Source organism: Panicum virgatum, chromosome 1N (assembly GCF_016808335.1).
Source record: "Panicum virgatum strain AP13 chromosome 1N, P.virgatum_v5, whole genome shotgun sequence".
Taxonomy (NCBI): Eukaryota; Viridiplantae; Streptophyta; class Magnoliopsida; order Poales; family Poaceae; genus Panicum; species Panicum virgatum.
In genome coordinates this window covers 63053465-63063549 of record NC_053145.1, presented here as the reverse complement: position 1 = coordinate 63063549, position 10085 = coordinate 63053465, and positions in this window count along the sequence as shown.

The following is a 10085-nucleotide window of genomic DNA, read 5'->3' as shown; positions in this document are numbered from 1 at the left end:
ATTGTCCATTCCAAACATGAGTGTCAAAATATGGTGCAAACAGTGCATCAGAAAGACGTGCAGCGGTTAACTCTCCTGCAGAAAGACCATGAGGCGCAGCCTGAGTACCGTGCAACGGTGCCATCATCGAGGAGGCTGATCCAAAGCTACTACTGCCAAATAATGGTGGAGGAGGTGGAGCATAGAATGGTGCAGTTGCTGATGATGCTCCTGGTCCATAAGAATCCGGCTGCGGAGGCGGGGGATCATATGAAGAGCCACCAGCATCCGGATAGAAGATATGACCATACTGCTCAAAGTACCCGGAATCAGCATATCCCTGCATCATTTCTTCCACAGAAGGAATCACTGGCTCTGGTGGTGTAGGAGAGATAGGTGAGCGAGGTGGCTGAAGATTCATTGCATTGTGCATCATTTTCACTAAATCCCTTTCTTTCTAGCTCGCCTTCCATTGCCTCTGCTGCTCTACCTCAATATCTCTTTGGCTCTTGCACATCCCCACAAATAAGTTAAACAATTTCTTAATGGGAGAGGTGGAGCCGTGCCTGTGTCTGTGCTGCTCAGACCGGGACCGGTCAGACCGGTCCTGGGCACCGGTCAGACCGGTCCCAGTAGGTCCAGCAGGGGATGGCTGCTGCTGCTGCGGTGTGTGCTGCTCTCCCTCTTCTTCTTCTATATTCATATCATCATCAGCTTCTGAGTATCTCTGTGGTGATGGCTCCCTCCTATGCTTAGGCATCTTGGGACGAAAAGACTCATGTTTTACATCCGTTTGATATTTAGTCTTTGTCGCCTTTTCAATCAATTCCATCAAATAAGGAGCATAGGCACAGATCTTCAATGGGTTCTCAGAGATATACTTGATTTCCTCCCATATATAGTCAGCCACACTGAAATCTCCTCCATTTGGCCCAAAGCATGCCAGCAAATTCTTTGCATGGAGAGATATGTCTGATGGATTTCCACCTCTCTGAGATATGGTGTTTCTGAGCAACCGGTTTAGAATGGAGTAAAAAGTGTACAGCCCGGTCGCTTTCCCCGCATTTCCTGTCTCAGTCCTAGGATACATGAATTTCATGTCCTCATTCGGGAGAACCACCTGATTATGAATCTTGGGCCTGTTTGCATAACGCCTATCAAGTCCAAGCACATGAATGAACTGAGCAAATGTGGCTCTATAGTAGTTTCCCTCGGTCATCCATAATATAGCCCTTTCATCCTTTAAATATCCAAAATGTACAGTGGCATAAAACTGGGCAATGAGCTCTTTGTTCCAATCCTTCTGAAATCCCATGAGATTCTTGACATGTTTGCTCTCACATGCATCAATAATTTGCTGGAACAAAGGATCATTGGACTTTTCCACACTCCTCCAGTCCACACACTGTGCCTCAATGGCAATCTTCCTATCCCTCAGAATCACAGACTCATAAAAGTCCTGCTGTTACAAAGTGTGAAATCTAGGACCAGTGGAGGTCTTTGGCTCTGGATAGGGATCAATGCTTCTCCACCTTTTCACCTCCCTTGTCATTCCCTTTCCATAATAATCAACACATTTCTTGGAGCCAAGTCTGACAGGCTTCTGTATAATAGGATAAGTGAGATTTTCTTCCCTTTCCTCACTTTCCTCTTCTTCTTCATCATCATCATCATCAGCAGTCTCTTCTTCTTCCTCTCTGCTGTTTTTCTGCATTGGAGCCTTCTGTAACACCCCTGTGTTAATCATGCTCACTAATCACGATTTATCTCGCTAATCGTGGACTCAATTCGTCATTAGCGCTAATTGCGTTCGCTTAGTAAACATCTACTTAGCCGTTTTCGATCTCATTTTTATCATCGATCCGAGCTCCAAATCAACTTTCACCCAAAACGAAAGTTGTAGATCTTCTTTTCCTCTACAACTTTTATTTTGGCCAAATTTCATGTTTCCATATGAAATTTGGAGTTTCAGCTAGTCGATTTCGAGTTAAAATCTTTCAAACGAAGAAACAGTGGATCTCCTGTGCTAGACGCGGTGTTGTTCGCCGGCCATACCGGCAACTGTGGCCGTCGGCGCGCCGCTTCCACGCGTCAGCAATCGCGCCTTAGCGCCGCTCTTCTCCTCTCGGGCAGGCCTCGAAGCTTCCCGTCCAGCGCAGTCCTTTCCTCTTCCTTCGAGCTCACGTGCACGGCAAGCCGAAGCGAGCAGAGCTCGTCGCGCCGGCCGTCGTTCATCGCTCCGCCGCCATTCCTCGCGCCCTGACCCTCCCGAACCTCGAGCCACTTAGCCCTCCACCTCCTTCGCCGTCGCCGAGCTCGGCCGAGCCACACCCCGGCCGAAATCGACCTGCAGACCGCCGTCCACCATTGAAGCTCCGCCCCGAGCTTCGCCCCTCACGTCGACGACCCCTCCCGGCCATCCTCCGCCCCAAATCGAGCCGTGGTGAGCTCCCCCGCAACCCTCTCCTACTCCCCGACCCTCTCCCTGCCCGAATTCGCGGCCGCCGCCGCCGTTTTGCCCCGCGCTACCGTGGACGCGCCGCCGCCCCCACTGCGCACGCCGCCAGCCCTCCCTGCACGGGGCCACGCGCCGCCGTCGCGCGCCCCGAGGCCGCCCGGCCATGCTGGGGCTCATGCCGCCCGCCTCCGCCGCCGGCCGGCCTGGGCCAGGCCGGAACGCGGCCGCCGCCGCGGGCCGCCGTGGGCCGCCCTACGCCCCTACGCGCGCGCGCCTGCCCCACCACCCTGCGCTGGCCGCGGCCGAGCCGCGCCGCTCCGTCGGCCGGCCCGTGCGGAGAAAACAGAGGAGGGGGAGGCAGCTGGGCCGGCGCCCACTGCCATGTGGGGCCCGGCTGTCAGCTCCCCCCCTTAATGTTCTTCCTTTCTTTATTTTGGCTGCAACTTTGAAAATCCATAGAAATTCACAGAAAAATCCTAAAAATGCAAAGTAAATTTTGTTAGGTTGCTAAAACTGAGATATTTAGAAGAAAAATACCCATGTATGTCAAATGTCAGTTTTAGCCCTGCTAAATTTTACTTTGTGTTTGAACTTGTCTATTTTGTATCTGCTGTTCTGTTGATCTAAAAATTCTGAAAATATTTTAGTAGCCTCATCTTATCATGTGTAGTCCACTATAAAATTTTCAGATGCATGGCCTATGTGCTTGGTTGTAGATCTGCTAGTGTTGTTTTCCTTTTCTAGGGCTAAAAAATGTTTTTCTATTGTTGGAAAAATTTGTGAGGCATGCTTTACTAATTTCACATTACGCTGATTAATTGTGTTGCTAGATCATGTATGCAAGTTAGGGTTTTGCTTATAGTTTGCCCCTAGCCATGCTCTTTTCTTTATTTAAATGTTGTTAGTTATTTGTTTCATGCATGTGTAATCTCATCAAAGCAAGAGTCTGTTTTAATCCCTGCTACCCAAGCAAATTTAGTAGTTTTGTGGTTGAAGGAAACACTTCAGGCTAATTTGAGTTGATCTTTTCATCGCATTAAGTGCTCATGCATTGCACTGTGTTCTAATTGTGCATGGCATATTTTTATTCGTGTAGACGCCGCGAACGAAGTCGCCTGCGAGTTGATCGCTGAGCCGGTCCAGGAGCCACGAGCAGAAGAGCCGCAGAAGGACGCCGTTGAGCCCACTCCAGAGGTTTTCGTTAACCCCGCTGACCTTCAAGGCAAGCCCCGGAGCATAACCATAATTTTAAATTATTCAATGTTTATCTAAGTATTGTGCATTTATGTTCTAGGAGTTGAATGGAACCATAGTATGCATGTTTTCCCTAGGTACCGTTGGCCTATACTAGTATGCAAGTATCGTTAGCAATGCTTTGCTAAATAGGATTTCGGTAGAAGTCGAGTGATTACTGTCACTCGCGAGATTAGGATCTTGATCCCTTAGCTTTTGCTTTGATTTGAGTTGATGAGTAAAGGGAATTGGAGACCGGGCGGAAATGAGTAGGAGTATTGGTATGGAATAGATGAGAAAATGAGCTTCCGCCTGTGTCGATTGAGGACCGTACCGTGGTTGGCCCTGATGACCGAGCTTGAATAGTACTAACCACATGCCGGAAGTAGGAGGTAGTCGAAACCGGTAAGCTAATTACCTGATTTGCAACGATACTTTGAATCGCGACCTGCTACTCTGGGAGTGGAATGATGGCGGGTGTTGGATAGTATGTCGCCTCCGGGTTCTCCGGGAGTTCGCCGTGAGGGACCCTTCACCCGGGTTTTGGCAGGCGTGATTCAGACGTCGGGGTGATGATGGGAACAGTTGACGTGTGTAGCCCGACGTGGTTTACGCGTGTCGTGTGAGTTAGGTCCACCTTGCAAGGTTAAATCGGATCGATTCGCCGTCTCTCTCGGTTAAGAGAACCTTGGTCACTGCGTCACATCGTAGTAAGAAGTGGAATCAGTATTGAAAGGTAACGATGGAATGTTGTATCTGTCTTTCTGTTGTCGGTCGAAACCCACCGGCGAGCAGCGACGGGCAACACGAAGAGCCGGGAGGTCGCCGGGGCACTGGCAGGCACTGCTCCCTCGTCGACGGCCCGCAATTCCGTCACGCGCCGGAGAATGTGTGGAAAGCCGGGCGTGCCACCTGACCTATACCCGATCAGGAGGGTGCGAACGTGCTCCAAACAGTTTCCTGCATACAAAGACACGTATAAATATAAGTCCGAGCCGTGGTCGGCTCCCCGGGACGACTCTTGCATCGGCTGTATGTATTCTGACACAGTCTCTCCTCGCTTCTGCCTGACTTGGGCGAGGTCGGCAATTCCAGCTTCAGCAGCCTCCGAATGGTATTGGGTATGGAATTGATCTTAAAGCTGCCTCCAAGTTCGGATCGAATCCGGAGCCAGTGATGCATACCATCCAAAAGCTGGGCCTGTAAGGGATTGGCCGAAGAACCGGACCCTCAATGGATCTGATACTGAGATCATCCCAAGCTGCGTCAAGTATCGGCTCACGTGCTCGATGGAGCTAGCTCCTTCTGACCCGTTGAACTTGGTGAACTCAGGAAGCCGATACTTGGGTGGTAGTGGGATCAAGTCATAGTCACTTGGATACGGCTTAGAATAGCCGATCGCTTTCCTCTTGGGCAGGATGCCGAACTGGTCTCTCAGTATCGCACTGACCTGCTGCACACTAAGAACTCCTGGGGCCAATGGCTCAGCACTCGGCCCAGTAGCGTACTTTGCCAGCCACGCTTATTTTTCTGCGTCTGCTCCAGAAGCTCCTGGGTTCACCATCAGCACCGAGTGTGCTGGACTGACACTGTCAGGAATGTAGGCGCACTGTGTAGCCGTGCGGAATCTCCTTGGGTGGCTCGGTGAGGAACTGGCCTTCTCCAGGATCACCGCCGATCTTGTGGACGACGTAGATCGGCGAGCTCTGTGGTCTGGGAGCTGCAAATGAGAATGGCAGTTGCGGCCTAGAATGCAGTGCAGCTTCCTCTGTGTGACTCCCCAGGGTTGGCCCCGATGGAGAGTACTGGTTCTTGATTATCTCCTGGATGACGCGATGCGCCAGGCGCTCGAGTTCGTTCATCAGGCTCTGAGAGTGCCGATGAAGCGCATGAGCCACCATGTAGTTCATCTCCTGACGCAGGGCTCTTGTGCGCTCTTCAGATGGTACAGACAGATCTACATTGTCAAGAGCGCCTTCTGGTGAGAACCCCTTCCACCTGATGCCATGGTTGCGGGTTTTCTCAAAAGAGCCGATGAGATCGGCTTCCAGCAGAGCTTTGATCTCATCATACTTCTTCTTGTGTTCACGAGGAAGCTCTTCATACGTGACGGGCTTGGGAGCGGGTTCTTGATCTTGAGCTCCAGTCATTGTGGCAGTGGATGTTGTTGCTGAGAAGTGTCCCACCGAGTGTGCCAGAATGTGTTGTCGGTCGAAACCCACCGGCGAGCAGCGACGAGTAACACGAAGAGCCGGGAGGTCGCCGGGGCGCTGGCAGGCACTGCTCCCTCATCGACGGCCCGCAATTCCGTCACGCGCCCGGAGAATGTGTGGAAAGCCGGGCGTGCCACCTGACCTATACCCGATCAGGAGGGTGCGAATGTGCTCCAAACAATTTCTTGCATACAAAGACACGTATAAATATAAGTCCGAGCTGTGGTCGGCTCCCCGGGACGACTCTTGCATCGGCTTTGAAGAGCCGATCGAGTCCCGGTGTCAGATTGGATCTGTTGCATCCAGATATTGATGAATAAAGCAAATAAATATAAAGCTGCTTCAATTAAATCTAATTGATCTAATCCACGATGGTAACAGCTTCACTGCTAGATCGGAACATCCTACACGTGACTAGGCCTAATGAACATAACAGACAACTAAACCACAACCCAAAACAGAGGCCTAAGAACTAGCAAGAGCCGATTCCCGGAACAATCCCTACTTGGGCTAAGATAAAGCATCTATTACACCACCGGATCATCCAATCCGTTTGCAAGGCCTAACCTAGCAGATATTACGCCAACTCTTAAGATAAGAGCAAACCATAACAGATCAGATCTACTAGACATAAAAGAAGCAGGGTGTTGCCTCTGTGCAACTAATTCTATGCGACAAGAACTAGCATGAGATTGAAACGTGACTGCACAGAGACAACATGATATTCGTAGATGATAAGCAACGAAGCACAACAGATCTACTAAAAGCCATGCTACGAACATCAAGATAACTAGTACTACTCGCCATCAAAAACGCTTCAGTACGAGTAATACCAAGGTAAAAGCAAGAACAATACTGCCCTGATCGCAAGGAGCGATCAGGGCAGCATGGCACTTACTTGGATGAAACCCTAGGATTAGGGGTGGCGATGCGCCGAGAGTTGTTGTTTGCGAGACGTGATGACGCTCTCCTTTACGAATAACAAAGGATACATATTTATAGTCCGGAGACTTGGGAAACAATCTAAACTAATCTTGTCCCGATCGGACTCTATCTTCTAATCTTAAACTAAATCTAAGGATACATGGCCCATGTGGCCCAGATGCTCACGCAGGAGCCGATTTACAAGTCTTCTTAGTCTTCTTCTTTAAGCCCATCTTGCTTTCGGCCCATAAATTAATCCTGTTAATTTATGGCGATAACACATGCCCCCCTGGTTTTGGCAATGATAGTTCCAAAACTAATCTGCCGCTTCATCTTCCCGTTAATGTTTATTAAACACACTGCAACCTCAAAGGAAGACGCAACGTCTCTGCAACTGGCTCCTCGTAGAACGTGAAAACTGCCGATCCGTCCCCCTTCTCTTCACTATTTAATCTCACCCGAATCGGCTCTTTTCCACAGCAAACTCCTTCTTCCTCCTAGAGCCAGTAGCGCAGAAACCCCAATCTTTCACTAGCCATGGCCATCTCTTCTTCCTCCGGCTCCAACTCTTTTGGAGATTCCTCTTCTTCCTCTTCTTCCCTTTCCGCCTCCTCCATTGATCCTACTTCAGAGAGCCGAGAGCCGACCCCTGAATGGGACCCAACAGCAGCCTATGAGGCGCTGGCTCCTCAGCACTGGGATGCAGAGGAGTTCGACTTTGGGGTCACCTCCGAGGAGGACGAACCCACTACTGAGGGAGAGGAAGACCTCCAGTTCCTGTTCCAAGAGGAACTGGAGGACAGTGAAGACGACGCCTTCTCCTGGGAAGGAGCTGACTCCTCCGAAGAAATCGGCTCTTCTTCCAGTGACGACACGGCGGCAGGAGGAAACCCCCACCAGTTCCTCAACGCCCCCACGGAGGGAAGCGAAGAGAGAAGTAGCAGCGGCGGCGGGCAAAGCAGCAGCAGCGCCGAGGATGATGGCAGCAGCAGCGGCGACGACGGCGATGATGACGACAACGATGGTGGAGACGCACCATCGCGAAGCCCGAAGCGCCGTAGGAATTCAGACACCTACGACTGGTAGATGTAGGTAGCATTGTAGGGGTAGGATCATAAAGCCAAAGGATTAATTCCTATGTAACAATCGGCTTTCCTTGTAATGAACTTTCCATTAATGAAATCAGTTTCCTTTCAATTCCATGTGTCTGATATTTACTTTCCAAAAAGCCGATGGCAACGCATCAGGCTTCTATAAATATCCAAGAGCCGACGGAATTCAAACTAAAAGCAATCCGCACAAGAGTAGAGTATTCCTTCCACCTTGAACTCGACAAACTCTTGAAACCGAGCATAATTCGAAAACCAAGCTCCACAAATTCGAGCAAAAATCCTCCAAGCAGTCGGAATTCGAATCAGAGCCTGCAGCAATCAAACCCTAAGACGACGGATCTGAACTATGGCAGATTCTGCAACTCAGACGACAAGCTCTGCAATCGATGATGCGGCAATCTGCGGCCTGAAGGTAATATTCGGCCCAATCCTTTAGTTTTCTTCAGCTTACCAAGCTTCTGAAACTGAAACTCTGAAACATGACACCATACGCATACTTCTAAATTTCTGAACTTCAGGTGTCAGACATCCTTTTGCCGCATCCCTCCAATCCAAAATCTTTCTGTCTTGGCCCACAAACCCATGAAAACCCCATAGATTTGATCTCTTGTGAAGAAAATAGGATCCATTTTGTCTGTCAAAACATCGATCTGAACCTCTAGGCCGACTGCTTAAGAGCCTGGCCTAAACCCCATGAGAGCTGGATTACATGGTACAGCAGAGTAGCAAAAGCTCATATGCCCTTGTGGCAGGATTTGAACATAGCCGATGCACTTAGTTTATCATTGTCTCCACTTGACAAAGATGAAAATCTTCTGAAAACCATCGGCTACTTCTGGTCTGATGCCCTGAATTGTTTCCTCTTTGGTCATGGACCCATGACCATTACTCTGCTGGATGTTACCATGATCGCTGGCCTAGACATTAATTCTCCTAATCCTGCTGCTCATAAAATGGCAGAAGTCCCCTTCAAGCTTTCTTCCAAAGTTAACTGCACAAACTGGGGCACTTACATGAGTCAGCACATGAAAACAAAAGGTCCAGTGACTGAGAAGGAACACACAGCCTTCTTAAATCTTTGGCTAGAGCACTTCATCTTTTATGGTCCTTCTTTAGCTCCAACTAAGAATTATCTTCCCTTGGCCTATCACCTGGCCCATGGCAATCGCACCGGCCTAGGTAAACTTTTCCTTGGAGAAACCTATAGATATCTCCATTTGATGACATCTAACTTGCTTAACCAAAAGAAACTGAGAACTGGAGGCCCTTGGTGGTTTATTCAGTTGTGGGCACAACTGTACTTTCAGCACCATATCCCAAACTTCCAAGGCCTGACCAAGAACTCTTTTCCTGACGAAAGTGGCAAACCAATTAGATGTACTAGCTACGGCCAAGCTTTGTTCAACCTTCCTGGCAGTAAATTAAACTCAACAGATGCAGTAAATTGGTTCAGAGTCTTTTACAAAGGACTAGATAATCCTCTCTACTTACTATTTACTAAATCTGAATCCTTTGAGAACCCAACTGCCTTCAGATTAGATAACTTTGCCGATGACGACAGCACTCGGCATCTATATTTTTTGATGATTCGACCTGGCTTCCTCCCTGTTGGCATCAGCACCTCTAATAGAATTATCAAGCCAGGTTACGAATCTTACCAACCAGCCAAAGCAGCTCGGCAATTTGGCCTAGGACAGGTCCCTCCCCACTTCCATATTCACCACTTGGTGGAGAGCAGAGCCGATCTGCCTGACGGTCTCACCAGTTCAAGATGCTACAGCATGTTTGATGACCTCCACATCCCAATACCAGCCGATCTGTCCTTTACTTCCTCATCAATCGGCTTTGATACTTGGTGGAACACGTGGAAAACTCATGTCTTCAGAAAAGCTCTAGGTCCTCGACTGCAGCAAATCGATCCTGAATATGTAATCCCCGAGGAAGAGGTACTGAATTCATGCACTTTATTCCTTCTGAGTCCTCTATCCCTTTCTCTTGGCTAATCCTGCTCATCCTGTTAGTAGCAACAAGATGGTCCAGAACCTACGACCAGCACTGGGAAGCCATTCCACTTTCTTTCAACTGCCCCTGTTGTACTCTTCTGCAAAGGATCAGCACCAATGAAGAAAGTGATAATGTCTGTTCAGCCAGACTTACTTCAGTCGG